At 47.7% G+C, this 13,580-nt stretch overlaps 1 pseudogene; it reads right to left on the reverse strand.

Annotated features, from left to right (window-relative positions):
• The window catches only part of LOC119952894, a 163,686-nt pseudogene that overhangs the window by 109,338 nt on the left and 40,768 nt on the right, over window positions 1-13,580 (reverse strand).

The following is a 13,580-nucleotide window of genomic DNA, read 5'->3' on the forward strand; positions in this document are numbered from 1 at the left end:
CAGAACTGGGAAGTACAGATGAATTTGGGTGCAGCAAGTGATTAGGAAGACAAATGGAATGTTGGCGCTTATTGCAAGGGACATGGAATACAAGTAGGGAAGCTTTACTGAAGCTGTACAGGGCCTTGGTGAGACCACATCTGGAGTACCATGTACAGTTTTGGTCTCTTTTATTTGAATGGTTCATTTGGCTCATTCCTCATTCCTGGGATGAAGGGCTTATGAAGGTTGAACAGGTTGGGCTTCCATCCACCCAATGGAGTTAAGAATAAAAGAGGTAATCTTACGAAAACATAAAATCCCAACTTGAAGGGCTGATATGGGTGTTTCCTCTTGTGGGCGAAGACTATAACTGGGGGATATAGTTTAGGAAATGTGGTTTGCCTTTTAAGACTGAAATGAGGAGAATTATTTTGCCCATGCATTATTATTCCTACTGCTTTTAAATCACTCCTGTCTTCAATATCACAGACATTCTCCCTGGTTCTTCGCACCCCCCCCCCCCCCCCCCCCCCCCCCCACCTTTGCTTTTCTCTGTATTTGCTTAACATTTGTTCCAACACTAATATTTTCAGATCTAATGAAAGGTCACAGACATGAAACATCTCTCCACAGATGCTGCTAGATTGGCTCAGTATTTCCAGCATTTTTTGCTTTTATTAACATGGTTCCTTAGCCCCTGCTGTTCTTGGGCAGATTTGAATTAAAGGTATGTGGCAAGCATACCCCAGTCACAGACATGCCCCAGTCAGATTTGTTTGAAGACAGGTGTAGTGTGCCCCGTGGGAGACTGGTTACAAAAATTCAGCATTACAAAAGGGAAAATGCAGCAGCATGGTAGAAAGTTAATGGGCAGGAAACAATAATTAGGAGCTAATGAATGCTACCGGATGGAAAGTGGGACACAGCCAAGGTAGTCCAGGTGCCGATGATGGATTCATTTTTGTGCTCAGTATATGGAGATATGAGCTGGAGTCTAGGGAACAAAATAAAGATCTGCTTTTGCCACAAAAGTTTGCAGTGAGACTTGCTATGACTTTAGGAAAACGCAACAATGGCTTGCGGCAAAGAATTCTGTTCACATAGAGATGATTAGAATGTGTATAGCCCACCTCTATTTTCTAAACTTCCCTTCAATTCTTTGTGTGATGAGCTTGAACCCATGTCCTTATTACCATCCTATTCACTAAATACAAACAATTGAGTGTTATTACCTCATCTGAACCCTTTGTAATCTTCAAAACCTCCACTAAAACCCCAATTAACTCCCAGGTAGAGTAAAACAAGCTCTAATTTTTCAAGCCTCTTCAAAACTATAACCCTGCATCCTTGAAAAATCCATATTGCTGGCACCTGTTCCACTGTTTTTGTATTACAAGGATATCTGGCATAGAAAGGGAACGGGAAATAGTACCAGAGTGAAAAAAGAAACACATGACCAGAGACTAGAATCATTTGCAGACTGGACAAAAACCTGTGGAAAATCAAGCATGGACTTGACTCATAGCTTGGGCTATATAGGGATGCATTGGCCTAGTGGTACTGTCAATGGACTATTAATCCAGCGACCCAGGATAATGCTATGGGAAGCTGGGTTCTGATCCCACCAGGGCAGTTGGTGGAATTTGAATTCAATAAAAGCTGGAATTAAAAGTCTAATAACGAAGCCACTGCCGATTGTTGTAAAAGCCCATCTGATTCATTAATGTCCTTGAGGGGAGGAAACCTTGCATCCTTACCTGGTCTGGTCCACGTGACTCCAGACCCACAGCAATGTGGCTGAATATTGGCGCTCTCAGGGATGGGCAATAAATGCTGGCCATATCCCATGAACTAATAAAAGAAATCCTGCATGTACATATATTTGTACACAATTATGTGCTATCAATGAACACTTAAATGTTCCACCATACCAGAATCAGAAATGCGGTGGGTAGAAAGAGCGAGAGAGGGGGCGAGCGAGCGAGAGGGGGAGAGCGAGCGAGAGGGGGAGAGGGGAGAGCGGGCGAGAGGGGGAGAGGGGGAGAGGGGGCGAGCGAGCGAGAGGGGGAGAGGGGGCGAGCGAGCGAGAGGGGGAGAGGGGGCGAGCGAGCGAGAGGGGGAGAGGAGGCGAGCGAGCGAGAGGGGGAGAGGGGGCGAGCGAGCGAGAGGGGGGAGAGGGGGCGAGCGAGAGAGGGGGGGAGAGGGGGCGAGCGAGAGGGGGCGAGCGAGAGAGAGGGGGCGAGCGAGAGAGAGGGGGCGGGCGAGCGAGAGAGAGGGGGGGGGCGAGCGAGAGAGAGGGGGGGGGCGAGCGAGAGAGAGGGGGGGGGCGAGCGAGAGAGAGGGGGGGGGGCGAGCGAGAGAGAGGGGGGCGGGCGAGCGAGAGAGAGGGGGCGGGCGAGCCGAGAGAGAGGGGGGCGGGAGCGAAGCGCGAGAGAGGGGTGGGCGGGCGAGCGTAGAGAGAGGGGGCGGGCGAGCGAGAGAGAGCGGTCGGGCGGACGGAGAGGAGGGGGGGCAGGGCGAGCTGAGAGAGAGGGGGCGGGCGAGCGAGAAGAGAGGGGGGCGGTCGATGCGAGAGAGAGAGGGGGGGCGGGCGAGCGAGAGAAGAGGTGGGGCGGGCGAGCGAGAAGAGAGAGGGCGTGGGCGAGAGAGAGAGAGGGGGCGCGGGCGAGAGAGAGAAAGAGAGAGGGGCGGGCGAGCGAGAGAGAGGGTGCCGGGCGGCGAGAGAGATGGGGGCGGGCGATCGCGAGAGAGGGGGCGGGCGATGCGAGAGAGAGGGGGCGGGCGAGCGAGAGAAGAGGGGGGCGGGCGAAGCGAGAGAGAGGGGGCGGGGCCGAGCGAGAGAGAGGGGGCGGGCGAGCGGAGAGGAGGGGGCGGGCGAGCGAGAGAGAGGGGGCGGCGGCTAGAGAGAGGGTGCGGGCGAGCGAGAGAGAGGGGTGCGGGCGAGCGAGAGAGAGGGGGCGGGCGAGCGAGAGAGAGGGGGGCGGGCGAGCGAGAGAGAGGGGGCGGGCGAGCGAGAGAGAGGGGGCGGGCGAGCCGAGAGAGAGGGGGCGGGCGAGCGAGAGAGAGGGGGCGGGCGAGCGAGAGAGAGGGGGCGGGCGAGCGAGAGAGAGGGGGCGGGCGAGCGAGAGAGAGGGGGGCGGGCGAGCGAGAGAGAGGGGGCGGGCGAGCGAGAGAGAGGGGGCGGGCGAGCGAGAGAGAGGGGGCGGGCGAGCGAGAGAGAGGGGGGCGGGCGAGCGAGAGAGAGGGGGCGGGCGAGCGAGAGAGAGGGGGCGGGCGAGCGAGAGAGAGGGGGGCGGGCGAGCGAGAGAGAGGGGGCGGGCGAGCGGAGAGAGGGGGGCGGGCGAGCGAGAGAGAGGGGGCGGGCGAGCGAGAGAGGGGGGCGGGCGAGCGAGAGAGGGTGGCGTGCGAGCGAGAGAGAGGGGGCGGGCGAGCGAGAGAGAGGGGGCGGGCGAGCGAGAGAGAGGGGGCGGGCGAGCGAGAGAGAGGGGGCGGGCGAGCGAGAGAGAGGGGGCTGGCGAGCGAGAGAGAGGGGGCGGGCGAGCGAGAGAGAGGGGGCGGGCGAGCGAGAGAGAGGGGGCGATGAGCGAGTGAGAGGGGGCGATGAGCGAGAGAGAGGGGGCGATGAGCGAGAGAGAGGGGGCGATGAGCGAGAGAGAGGGGGCGATGAGCGAGAGAGAGGGGACGAGCGAGAGAGAGGGGACGAGCGAGAGAGAGGGGGCGAGCGAGAGAGAGGGGGCGAGCGAGAGAGAGGGGGCGAGCGAGAGAGAGGGGGCGAGCGAGAGAGAGGGGGCGAGCGAGAGAGAGGGGGCGAGCGAGAGAGAGGGGGCGAGCGAGAGAGAGGGGGCGAGCGAGAGAGAGGGGGCGAGCGAGAGAGAGGTGGCGAGCGAGAGAGAGGGGGCGAGCGAGAGAGAGGGGGCGAGCGAGCGAGAGAGAGGGAGCGAGCGAGCGAGAGGGGGCGGGCGAGCGAGAGAGAGGGGGGTGAGCGAGCGAGAGAGAGGGGGGCGGGCGAGCGAGAGAGAGGGGGGCGGGCGAGCGAGAGAGAGGGGGGCGGGCGAGCGAGAGAGAGGGGGGCGGGCGAGCGAGAGAGAGGGGGGCGAGCGAGAGAGAGAGGGGGGCGAGCGAGAGAGAGAGGGGGGCGAGCGAGAGAGAGAGGGGGGCGAGCGAGAGAGAGGGGGCGAGCGAGCAAGAGGTGGCTAGCGAGTGAGAGAGGGCGAGCAAGTGAGAGAGGGCGCGAGCGAGTGAGACAGGGCGCAAGCGAGTGAGAGAGAGGGCGCGAGCAAGAGAGAGGGCGCAAGCGAGTGAGAGAGAGGGCGCAAGCGAGTGAGAGAGAGGGCGCGAGCGAGTGAGAGAGGGCGCGAGCGAGTGAGAGAGCGCACGAGCGAGTGAGAGAAAGGGCGCGAGCGAGTGAGAGAGGGCGCGAGCAAGTGAAAGAGGGCGCGAGCAAGTGAAAGAGGGCGCGAGCGAGTGAGAGAGGGCGCGAGCGAGTGAGAGAGAAGGCAAGGGTGAGAGAGAGCGAAGGGATAAGCTACTAGCATGGTCAAAAGACTGGTTAATCAACAAGAAACACAGTAGGCATAAATGGGGCATTTCCAAATTGGCAGGCTGTCACTAGTCGAGTGCCACGAAGGTAAGTTCCAGGGCCTCAAGCTATTACAATCTATATTAATGCCTTGGATACGTTACTCTGACTCAGTTTGCTGATGGTATAAAGTTAGATCGAAATGTATGCTGTGAGGACGACACAGTAGGTCAGCAAAGAGACTGACAGGTTAAGTAAGTGGACACCAAGACAGCAGATTGGTGACATGGGTTAAAAAGCAAGTACTCCAATTGTCATTATGTGACTAGCGATGTCCTATAAAGTTGCATGCTGGGGGATCAACTATTTACCATATTAACAAATGAGTTCATAATAATAATGAATAGAAAAGTTACCAAATTTGCCAATGACTCAAAGATAAGTAACATTGTGAGAAGTGTAGAGTAAAGCATAAAATTACACGTAATATTGATAGAATAAGTCAATGAGCTAAACTGTGACTCGTCAAAATGGGTGCAGGAAATAATCAAAGAGTTAAAATATTGCAGGCCTGGAGTAGAAGTCATGTTTCAGCTACACCAGACCTGCATCGACGACATCTAGAGTACAGTGGGCAGTTCCAGGCACCATATCTTAGGAAGGAATGCTGCAGGGATTTACCAGAATGATACAATGCCTCCCAAGGGTTAATTACGAGGAGAGACCAGACAAATTAGGGCTGTAGTCACTGAAAGTTAGGCGGTTATAGGCCAATTTGACCAACATTTATGATAAGGGGAAGGTAGATATAGGTGAAGACATTGCTACTGGTTGGAAAGTCCAGGGTTAGGACACATCATCTGAAAAACTAGAACTGGACCTCAGGAGTGAAATTAGGAAACAATCAGGACACAAATGATGATAGAAGTTTGGAACATGCTTCAACTGATGCCTGATCATTTGTTAATTATAAATCGGAGACTGTTGTGTTTTTATTTTTGTATTTTTATCCAAAAGCATTGAAGAGTATGGAGCAAAGGCGGGTCAGTCCTCATCTCATTGAATAGCGGTGGGAGGGGCTCAAGGGGAAAATTACAGACAACCATCTGCAACATTTCTCCAAAAGATACGAAAACAAAATCAAATGTGTTAATAATTGAAAATTACTCAGTAACGTTTTTTAATAAAGCACAGAAAAAGTTCAGATATACTTAATTTCAAGATGCATAATTGGAAAGATAAATTTGCAATAACTTTAACATGTACTTTTAATTTAAAAAGACTAGCTCAGCCCTATTCACACACCTAGTACTTTGTGTTGTAAACTACTTTCAGCCACAATTACATGCTTTTCCACAAAAATTACTTATTTTTAGAATAGAATGAGGCAAAGTGTCTGGAATTAAATTAAAATCAATTCTCAGATGTAATTACACAAGTATTCATATATGGATATGCAGCACAGTTATTCAAAATTTCCTCATCACTTAGAATGAACACAGGTGGTTTAAGGCTTCCAGATTTAGCGTACTGGCCCCTGTTCAGCCATTTAGCTTAGCGATCATTTGCCAAGTTATGAGCAGCTCTCACTCAGCCAGACCAGCTTTATTACTGTTTTCCTAAAAGTTTAGGGAAACAATGCGCTTCGGTATGTTTTGCAAAATTTAAGCAGAGGAAACATCCTTAGTATGGAGACCAAGAAATTTGAATGGTTATTTTAATACTGCACTGCCAAAAATAGTATTGCCACAAATATAGATGGGGACAAGCAAGATCCATTTAAGACTGATTCAGCAAAAAGGAGGTTCTTGGCCCAAATCTATCTCAAAAGTTATTATAATTCCATGCATATTCTGAATAAAAAAGTAATTTCCCACAAGTGTTCAACTGTCCCCCATAGGACTGGCCATTCTGAAAATGACCAGAGACTAATCCAACAAAACAGCAATGAATTCAGCAACTGAATAATGTATTTTCTGAACAGATGGACAAGGTGTTTAAACAATTGTTCATTGCACCTTTTCAATTCAGACACTGATCGAATTATTCTAACCATTCATCATCCTCCATTCAGGTTAAGGCGTAATTGTAGCCTACAGTACTATAATCTAGGTGTGTGGTGTCATGAATTTGCTCTAAACTAAATGAAAATGATATTTTCGGCAGTACCTGAAAAATAGGTTGGGTGGGGAGGAAGATATTAAAAATGCAGCATCAAAATACCATTAAAGATCTCCAAGAGTGTTTAGGAAGGATGTAAAAGATTTAAGAAAAGGAAAACAATTACTTTGATCTGAAACTCTCTCCAATTGGACTGATCTAAATAATCACTCAGATCCTTGATATTATTTTGTCCAACTAACAGCTACAATTTTAAAAGGACATTTTAAAGCTCTTCAACACATTGGTGGCCTCCTTAGAATTTTAAGTACTGAACTCAATTAAGCATCAACCCTACACAAACTCAAAATCATGCAAAACGTTGCCCTCCACTATACATCTATGCAAAGCCCCGTTCATTAACCATCAATGGTGTTCCATCCTCCATCAAATCCTAATTCCCTCCTTTGCAAATTCCTCCAAACTACTTCTCGCATTACCTCCAACTGAACATTCCTGCTTGCACCTTTTTAGTCTTAGAATTCAAGTCTGCTGCATATTCTCACCTCGTTCTGTTCCATAATTAATGATAGCACAAGGCCCATATTTCTTCCACTCAACTCTCATTTAAGCCTTGCAATTTACTATATTCAAATCTCATTAAAAGCAAAAATCTTCAATTGCCTTCAGCAAACTCCCCTAATTGTCTTTATTCCACCTTGGGTCTGACTAGCTGTGAAGCATTTTGGGGTGTTTTGCTGCCTTAAAACGAGCAATATAAAAGGGAACCGGAAGTTGTTCAGTGCAATATATAATGCACATTGTTGTCCATATTTTTTTTAATGGCTAAAATCACATTCCGAATAATAGGGAATTGGGTCATTATGGCACAGAGGTCAACATTCAGCTCACTGGCTCCATGTTGGCTCTCTGTAGAGCAATCCAATCATTCCCATTCCCTGGCTCTATCCCTATCATATCCTTTCAGTTTTATTTTTCTTAAGTGCAGATCTAATTTCAATTTGAAATCATTAATCACCCCCATTATCACTACAATGTAAATAGGGAGTTCCAGATAATTATCACTTGCTGCATTGAAAAATTTCTTCACCTTCCCCCTATATCTCTTGCCCAAAAAGTGAAATCTGTGCTCCCTAGTCCTTGTACTATCAGCTAATAGAATAACCTAATGCAAATAAAGGTCAATTAAAGTATTTGAGATAAGGCTTTATACAGTATACAAATTTAATAACATGAATTTATCAAACATTTTGATAAATAGTGTATTTCAAAAATATTTGACCCAAGTATAAAGGCATATTCAAGATTTTTTCTTCAAGATTTGTTTTCAAACCTCCTATTTCAGTGCCAAGCACTGTTCTACTCAAGATAATCTGATTCCAGGCTTCTACCGTGAAACCATCCAATAAAAATGCACAGGCATCTCTCCCTATCACACAGAATGTACGGCAAAAGAACAGGCTATAGCCAACTGTTCCATGGTTTTGTTAATGCACTTCCTCCCAACCTTCTTCACCTAGTTCTATCAATATAATTTTTATTCCGGTCTGCCTTGCATGTTTAACCAGCTTCTCTTTATGCTTCGGTTATTTTCTTCCTGATCAGATAGGACCCTACTGGACAGCTGATTTCTTGCAAGGTGAACTGTCACTATAGATACAAAGTTACTGATGGTACTCTTTTTAAAAAAAATTAATTTACAGCATGTGCATGTCACTGACTCGGCCAGAATTTATTGCACATTCCTAATTGCCTTTGAGAAGGTGGTGGCGAGCTGTAGGTTTCATAGCGAGGTAGGGCAGTATTTTGCTGCAGCAGTAAGTGCCCTGACGGCAGGACCAGAGGTGAGCCGAAATTCAGCTTGGAGGCAATTGCATGGTGGTCAGTTAATTGAACTATGTACAGCTAATGAACCTAGCCAACTGTGCAGCAGGGGAGGGCAGAAAGTCACCAACTCTGCCATTACCTTCTGGTAGTCAAAGTTTAGGGTGCCATATTTAAATGACACCCAGACAGGCATCTAAGGCTTTCAAGCCAGCAGCATCATTCTGATGTTGGCGAAGAAGATTTTGAACTCAAACTGTTGCCATTTCCTCCCCACCTGCCACACGTGGATCCTGGAGCTTCAAGTCATCACCCTGCACCCTCCCATCTCACTTTAGACCTTCCCTCAATCACATTTATTCCCCCCCACTCCATCACCCTTCTATCACCCTCAGCCATTCACTAATCTTGATCAACTATCTATCAAGATAGAGCTGACCGCCGCCCCTCCTGCCTCGTCGACCAGCGACCAACAAAATATCGTCCTGAACCATTCCTCTATCGGCCCTGAACTACCCTTGGTTATCCTCAACCCTCCTAGCCTCACCATTGCGCTGCCCGCAGTCATCTTTGAACTCTGCCCTGCCTTCGGTACAGATTGACCTTGTGTCATCCAGCTTCTTTCCACAGACAACCATGCTGGGACCTCCCTGGACAGCTGCCACCTGAGCTCAATGCAACAACTCGGCCTCCTCTCCCCGGTCCAACAAAGTTCCCCATACAAAAAGTACTCCTATTCACTCCAAATCCACCTGGAAGATTAAAGGTGGCGTGCAACAGGCAAAGTAATCAATTGTGAAGCTGAAGGCACGAGTTTCAGATTTGCTGCCAACTTCGCAAAGGTACAATTTAATCTAGCAGCTGTGCCCGACATGCTAATACATTAAAAATAGCTTCCTGCCACTTGCTTTCGGAAACAAAAATCCACCTTTAAGCCGCCACCGACTTAATTACCACCGTCAGGAAGCTGACATCACTTCCTGCACAATAAAGTTGCCCACTCATTTCGCACTCCTAGAAGTGTCAATAGATTCTACCCAATCAGGCAATGTGGTCTACCTGGTTCAAAGCAAGTGTTTGTACTCCACACAAGCCTTCTCCGACTCCAACTATCTCATTTCACTTCCCCCTCACCTCATACTATTTATTACAATTTCCTACTCCCTTGTGGATGCATCAAGCTTAGTCTTCAATGCATCAATCCTCTCTATTACAACCACCCCACATATCTGCAAGGTATATGTTCGCATGAGTATGAGAACACAGATTTCCCCTAAATTCTTAATTCGATCAGTTAGTTGTGATCTTATATTCATGCCACCTTGTTCCACATTCACTTGTGTATGCAAATAGTTCATCGCATTGACTCAACAGTACCCCATAATTTTAAATGAGTGTAGATCAGGTCTCCTCTGAATCTTCTATTCTATTCTTCTTTCGCAAGTGCCCCAGCCTATTCAACCTTTCCTAATGGAGGCATTCTCTCAATTTTGGTAATATCCTTTAAATTTTCTCACTTCCACCAGTGTTTTAATTCCAAAATCTTTCTGTAGTGTGAACATCACTACCAATGACCACAATTTTTAGTCTCGAAAATGATCAAGTCTTTATTTGCAAAATACACAATGGTTTCTTCTCGACCTCTCGGTGACTGCCAAACCAGGATCATCAAATTTAGAGGCTTGAGAAGTGGTGATTAGAGTGAAAAACAAAACTTAGTGAGTAAGGAGGCCGCAACCACAGTTATCAATGAGCAGCAGAGCTGCCATTTAACAGTTTTAAAAGGTTTACAACCACAAAAAGCTGCTGTAATCAGGAATAAGGAGTTGAAGCAAGCCTTCAAAAGCTTTGTTTTTAAAAAATGTTTTTCCATGTGACAACATTTCGGGGTCAAGTGGCGAATGCTCAGATTTCCTGCCAACATGCAGAAAAAACAGGCTGCGAAAGGGCCATCCAGTGGCCAGAGGTCTGCAACTACATTAAACTGACAGGCATGTTATACTGTATTTCAAATTGTTGAACTGTTGATAATGTTCCCATACAAATGTCAACATATAAAGTGTGCCAAAAAATTTTGACGATGCTAAGGTATGCGGACATGAAGTGTGCAAGATTTTAATACCGTTGCATCTAATTAAAATATATCAACTTGACAAAACTGCAAAGAAAGGTTGCTGTTTTACACTGGTTGCTTCTAACCTGTAGCCAGAAATTTACAAGTGCCTGTCCAGATCAGCGTTTAAATACATGAGGGATAAAGAAAGAACAATATGTTGATCGGGTTAGACAAAAGAGCGTGGAAGAGGCTCCTGTGGAGCATAAATACCAGCATAGATTTGTTGGACGCTAGCTGTACTATAAAATGCAATGTAATTACTCTACTGCACCAAACACAGCAAGACTTACATTTTTAAGAGGTTGGATTTTTGCAATAATGTGGTGGTTTTAAAATTAAACTGTTGGATGAGTTCAAAGTCTCTCATTTGTAGTTTTCACAAGAAAAAGGATATGAATGATTTAAAAATCCTTTGTCCTTCAGGAAATATCCAATGACAACAAAGAAACTGGGCTTTTTGAAGACAGATTAGCAACATTGTCCTACTTAACGCTGAGAGATCACAAAAACAAAATAATCAATAAATGAGTGGGAAACAAACGTGAAAGTCATTCAGGCAAGATGCAATAGTTGGACTGAGAAACAGAAAGAAACTGAATCCTTGAACACCTGTGTTAACTGTCAATGCTGCATTCAAGAATATGTTGATCAACCTGTAGTATTTCAAGCATTATTGCAACGCAGGACCTGAAATTATGAACATTGAGCAATGTAATTTATAGAAACAGGATTCATGTAGTGGATAGGACTGAATGATGACTGGCCAAGGGTGACTGATATGATCATGGAATGAAGTAGTGGAGCAAGAGTCCCAAAAAGGAGATGACAGATAATAATACAACCAAGGACCAGGCTGAACTTGGCCCCGAGGGGAATTAATAATAATAATAGTCACAAGTTGGCTTTAATGAAGTTACTGTGAAAAGCCCCTAGTTGCCACATTCCGGCGCCTGTTCGTGGAGGCCGGTACGGGAATTAATTAGGAGAAGCAGAGAGAGAGAGAGACAAAGAGAGAGGCAGAGAGAGAGGCAAAGAGAGAGAAGCAAAGAGAGAGCGAGAAGCAAAGAGAGAGCGAGAGAGAGAAGCAAAGAGAGAGAGAGAGGGAGAGGGCGAGGGAGAGAGACAGACAGACAGACACCGACTTCTATAGGCACGTAAGGTGAAAGGTTGATAAAAGAGGGTGTCAGATTAGGGACCAAAATAGGGATTTACACATGGAGGCAGTGGGCACGACTGAGGTATTAAATTTATACTTTATATCTGTCTTTACCAAGGTTAATGCTGTTGCACGTGGCGGTGGTGTAGTAGGGAATTCAGACACAGGAAGAGTTTGAAATTATTAAGGAGGTGGTATTGTATAGGGTGTCTGTTAAAGTTGATACTGTGCTAGGACTTGTTGTCAGATGGCCTGATTTATATTATAAACGATTTATGAACATTAACTGTGGGTCAAATATATAAAAAACAACTGATGAATAACAATATGAACATGCACAAGCAACCTCTCTTCCAGCTCCCTCATCAGTCTGCAGTCATCTGACTCGAACATTGACTTATATAATGAGACTGCTACCGGTAAGTCGGTTAATTACAACACAACCATGATATCACTACAAGGGCCAGATGAGATGCGTCTGAGGATACCACGGGAAGTTAAATTGGAGTTTTAAAAAATTCATTTAGGAGATCCCTAGTTGCCCTTGGTGATGGTGAGTTGCCTTCTTGAACCACTACTATTCCCAATGTGTAGGTACACCCACAGTGCTGTTAGAGAGAGTTCCAGAACTTTGACACAATGACAGTGAAGGAACGGGCAATACATTTCCAAGTCAGGGTGGTGAGTCACTTGCACGGGAACCTCCAGATGGTAGGTGTGGTGAATATAACATGGTAATTCACGCTGTATCTTTGTAAGCGCAGTAGCGTTATCCGACCACTAGGGGGAGTAGCTCTGGGAATGCTCAGGAGCTTGTACAGGGCTCCACCCTTGGCTCCGCCCACGACTCCTCCCCCTTGTGCTGCTGTATAAATAACCTTGTCCAGAGTCAGCCTGCAGTTCACCGAGAGTTCATCAACGGGTAACAGGCTGGCTCTGTAGCAAGTGGATTAAAGCCTATATTCATATCGGAAAACACGTGTCTGGTGAATTGATGGTTCCATCAATTTAATCCACTTAAGAACAGTCAAGATCGATCATGGAATCGGCCCTCAAGCCTGGAACTCGACCCGCAGGATGCAGAGGCAAAATAAATCTTCTACCACTGGCTGCGGTGCTTTAAGGCCTACCTGGCAGAAGCGAGCACAGCCGAAACGACAGAGGAACAGAAGCTAAGTCTACTGCACGCGAGGGTGAGCCATCGAATCTCTACGCAACTAAACTCGGCCGGTTCATATACTGTCGCGCTAGCGGTACTCGATAAGATATATGTAAGGCCCATTAATGAAGTTTACGCACGCCATGTGTTCACGACTCGCCGCCAGCGGCCTACAGAATCACTCGCCGAATTTCTAAGGGAACTCAATAATTTGTCAAATGACTGTAATTATCAAGCGGTTACCGCGGCTGAACACAGAGAACTTACTGTACGCGACGTTTTTGTAGCGGGCCTCGGGTCTAATTATGTGTGCCAACGGCTGCTGGAAAAGGGGGCCCAAGACTTAGAAACAACTGTGGAAGCTGTGACCACGATGGATGTCTCCTTCCGCAGCCTTAACTCGTTCCCCGCGGACCCCGCGACCCAATCATGGGCCCCCGACCAGCGACTCCCCCAGGCTTGTGCTACGCGGCCGCCCAGCCACCATGCTGCCCCAGCCAGCCACTATGCTGCTCCAGCCAGCCACTATGCTGCTCCAGCCTGCCATTTCTGCGGCCAGAATCAGCACCCGCGGCAGCACTGCCCGGCCCGCAACTCGACCTGCAACAGCTGCGGGCGGAAAGGCCACTACGCAAGAGTGTGGCTCGCTAAAAGGGCCCCAGCTTCCAACTCCCCAGTGACACGAAGTAATCGCTCCCCACAC

This window comes from Scyliorhinus canicula, chromosome 18 (genome assembly GCF_902713615.1).
Source record: "Scyliorhinus canicula chromosome 18, sScyCan1.1, whole genome shotgun sequence".
NCBI classification, from domain to species: Eukaryota; Metazoa; Chordata; class Chondrichthyes; order Carcharhiniformes; family Scyliorhinidae; genus Scyliorhinus; species Scyliorhinus canicula.